Here is a 4,719-nt window from a genome sequence, read left to right on the forward strand (position 1 = left end):
CTAAGCAGTAATTGTATACACACTTCTGTATTTGATAGGAGTTGCCAGGGTTGGGGAGCCCTGGGTTCATCTCCCCCAACAATAGTGTTGTCCTCACGCAGGAGGGCTCTCATACTGTACTTGCAAATATAACTTATATGTCTTCAGTTTCATTCTTGCATGGGGAGTAAAATATTTGTAAAGACAAGACGTTACATTACAAAAATACAATAAATAAACAAATAAAATAAATAAAAAAGAGGATGAGAAAAAGGAGAACAATTAAATAATAGTAATAACTACACAATTGTTTGTTCAAATATGCTGGTCATAATTATTAGTAGGTTAAAATTCATATATTTTAGAATTTTCACTGCGGAGTTTACCCAAATTCAAAATTGCTATCCTAGAAAGAGATGACCTGAAGAACCCACTTGTTTTATTAGGTGTTTAATGAGAGCCTAAACTTTTGTTATAAATCGTAATTGGAAAATGAGTTCAAGAATGCTAATTAGAAACTCCAGAACATTAACACTAACGTCAATAGAAAGAACAATTGGTTGGTTGGTCCATATATAAATAATCAGGTAGCGACAATGGCTGCTAGTGGCTTATTGCGCGGTTCACCGTATAATCAAGAGCAGTATTGTGCACACAAAGGTGATCTTATCTCGTTTGACAGAACATGTCGGCTCTAGCATGGCATGTTTGTTAGTCACGGGACCTTTGCGGTGCGTTGATCAGTATCCCAGTCGACCTTTCCTATTTTCATTATTGACAGGGTGACTTTTTTATGGTCTACAGAAATTACTATCGCGCATTATCAATTATGTAGCAGTAAAACTTATGTTAAATCTTATACCTATGAAAAGAGAATGTGCCGAGCAGGTTGTTTTGGTTATGCACGATTAAACAAATAATGGTTGTCTCCCCTTGTTCAGCATTCGATTCTCTGGCGAAGGGTTGTGGCCGCGATTGAAATACAATGTAGATCACATAATTCGCAAAGGTAAATAGGAAATTAAATTTACTCTTCAATTCTGGTCATAATTTCCAATCACAACTAATATAAGCGGGTTTTCATGCTTAAACCAATAATGGTGATATATGGTGATATATAGGAGATCAACATATTAGTTCTGTTAATCTCCTATATATTACCATGAAAAATAATTACATCTTTTAACTATTTGTGTTTGGTTTTAAAACTACTGTTGTTTCATAAAACATATTTGCATTCATATCATTGCTTGAAAAAAAACCCAAAAAAACAAAAAAACACTGAAACACTCACTAAAAAAATTACAGTGAAAAATATCAAAACAAAATTTCTAGAGTAGTGGTCAACATTTTGTTTTAAAGTTTTGCATTTAGATTCGTTGTTCGTATAATTCCAACTTGACTGAATATATGATATAGTTAGATCAAATAGTGGACATTTTCACAAGGCCTTCATTTACGGAATATCATCCAGAATTTTTGTTCCAGTGACCCTGCAATAAGATATTAGAAAAATAAGAGAATGGAGTTCTTCATTTTTTATTTCAATTTCTCAAAAAAGCGTAGACGTTATTTCAACCAAATATGCAAAAATGGTTGCATAGTAGTGTAGACATCTCAACACACCTAACAGATTACATTTTATTTTTGTATTCATTTTTTTGTTTTGCTGTATTCTTTGGTTGAAAACATTACATATAAAAGTGATAATATTAGATTTGTATTGCTTCTTCAATTCATTTTGTAAATAAATTGCCAAAATGGAATTAATTATATGCTAAATCATGTTATTCTTTTCACTTTCATACTTTCAAGTGGAATATTTTTGTTGTTGTTGCTCTGAGACAGCATACCAAACTTTTAGTGAATTTTGGAGGTTTTTTATTTTTTATTTCTTAAACTTACTATTCTGAACATGCTGCACAGACGAGACATTTTTGTTTTCTAAATACGGAACACCAGCCAATCATGGTTAATTATTGCCGTCCTTCCTATGGCTAATGGGAACGATGAGGATCTAACTTCATTGGTCGTTGGATCAATCTATCAAAATATGTGATTTTCCAGCAACTCTTTACACTACCATTCCAATTCCGAACAAAAGGAGCGCCTTCGTTCTGGGTTTAAAGTACAGTAAAAATTATCTTGCAAAGTTCTCAAATTATACCTATACTGATGATGGGTCTTTTTACACTGCTGGTTTATCTTGTGGAACCAGAACCTAGGGCCTTAAGGACTCTTCAACATCAATTGCCTATCCCGAATGTTGCTTACAACGTAGCTAGCAGGCTCAACTGACAAACAAAATTGATTTGATATGATAGGGACTCCATCCGACTATCAGGATTTCCATGACACATATATATAGGTCGAATACTGCCGGGAAAATAATAGCATATTGAGAGATGGAGGTCGATGAAGACCAAAGGTTAGGTTTGTTGTGTGGTTTTTTTTCTGAAATACCTAATTGTTCTATTGCCACCACTAGTTCTAATTTCGGTTTTGTTATTTGATTTCAACATTTACATGAGCAGTATCGTCGATAAAGAAGTAGACGCCTGGGTGACCTGCTCGTATACTTTCGGTTCGGGGTTATTTATGTTCTTTTTTTGCTAATGTTGCTCGACCTAATTCGGTGTAAAACATAATCGCAAATAAGAGTCAACATCGTTTAATTTGTGAACCGGTATTGGTTACCAACACAACATATAACAGCTGTACTGAATAACTTCTAGACACGGTATTAATGTAAATGAATGGTTCAAAACAAATTGCCGGTACGGGATGTATTTTACGATTATAAAAAAACAAATGTGTTATCATCATGGTAATTATATCTTAGTTGATATTTGGACTTTTTTCTTCTCACTGTCCCGCTCTGCTTAATTCTTGTTTCACTGACACTCGGCTTTATAACACTGTGTCTGGCGATGTCGCCTTGACAGTTATGAGCCTGTCATATCAAGGCAGTTACAGGGGAGGGAATTATACACCAACTGTTATCGGTGCTGGGTTATTAAGCAGAGTATGTCATCACGTAAACTAAATAAATAAATAGAGGATATCTAACAGTGTCTTCAGTAATACCAAATATATTTCACGAGTGGGGCTAATATTTTGATATTTTTCACGAGCGCGCAGCAGGAGTGAAAAATATCAAAATATTAGCCACACGAGTGAAATATATTTGGTATTACTGAAGGCACCGTTAGTTATTCTGTTTATTACATTTTATATCAACGAAAAACCTACCCCGTATGCTAACTAGGCCTACATTTCCCTAAAAAAGTAGTTCCCCCTGTCCAGGTGCTGACATATATGTCGGGCTTTCTAATTGGTCAATTATTTTGGTATTTTCTAATCATTAATTTGATTGGTCAAATCAGCAAAAGTGATATTTTTCACTAGTGTGAAAAATATGATATTTTTCATGAAAAATATCACTTTTATACAATGAATAATTTTTGATATTTCACTGGTAAAAATGTAATAAGATACATTACTTCTGACTGAACGCACGATTATATGTCAGTCTCTAAATCCTTTTCAACGGTGATAACAATCAAAAATTCCCAATAGCATTTTCCATCGTATGTCGAGTTAAAAAAAACCGACATATTGACACATACCTTAAATGATTAATCAGTTGTGCTACCATACTCCAGGAAAGGCACATACCAGTGATTAAATAAACATAATGTATTCAACAGCACTACAAACAGTCAATACACATTATACCAAATCTAGATCAACAAAGGCAGTGACTTTTGTCCCTCCTGTCACAGAAGACATGGCACGGGTGGACACAACCCTGCTAGTAGTATCAGGTAAGTTTGATGTGTTATATATATTCAATTAGAGTTTTAGGTTCACAAATGTTGTACATTAACTTATATATTAAATGTAAATATCGTATTGTTTGTTTCTGACTTGATGAAGCGAGGACGTTGACTTCAGCTTGTATGAAAAATACTTTGTAGTAGAAAGATTGGCATCAGTACCCGAATGGGAATACCTAACAAATATTAAAAAATATAAAAAAAGTAATATGTTAAATGACTGCTATAAGTGTGTTAGATATGAATTATTTCGTTGTTGTTGGGTCATACGTTCGATATTTACAATCAATCCACATAAGCAACCGTAGAGCGATATATGATAAAATTCAAACATTTTCTTTCAACGTGAAAATGAAAACTAAATCAGAATCGATTTAGTGAATGGTGACAAAATTCTACCAATGAAATATTTACATAATAAGAATAGTTAAAGCTTTAAAAAACCTGACATATGTTGCTAAACATTGTGGTATTAAAAATAATTTCTCCGAGACCTAGGCAGTTTAGATTGTCAGTAAAAATCAGTGATGAGTCTTACTCAACTGAATTAAAATTAAAATGGAGTTCCACACGATTTTCTTTGTTAGGCATTGGTTATAATGTTGATATTCATAGAATCACTAAATAAACTTTGATAAAAAATGCGAAGCTGAAATCTACACAGAAAAGAATACTAACACCAATCGGCAAAATAACTGTAATCAAAACTTAATTAATATCTCAGTTGAATCGAATTTGTTTTTTTTTCTCTTCTTAATTCTGATGATGCATATTTTTAAAAAAGGAGACAAAATATTCGTAGAATGACAAACCAGATAATACCAAAAGAGACATAGTTATAAAAAAGGATATGTTAAAGATTGACTTTTTGGTTTTGGTTTGTTTTTGTTTAGCGTCCTAT

This window comes from Pecten maximus, chromosome 2, assembly GCF_902652985.1.
Source record: "Pecten maximus chromosome 2, xPecMax1.1, whole genome shotgun sequence".
Lineage (NCBI taxonomy): Eukaryota > Metazoa > Mollusca > Bivalvia > Pectinida > Pectinidae > Pecten > Pecten maximus.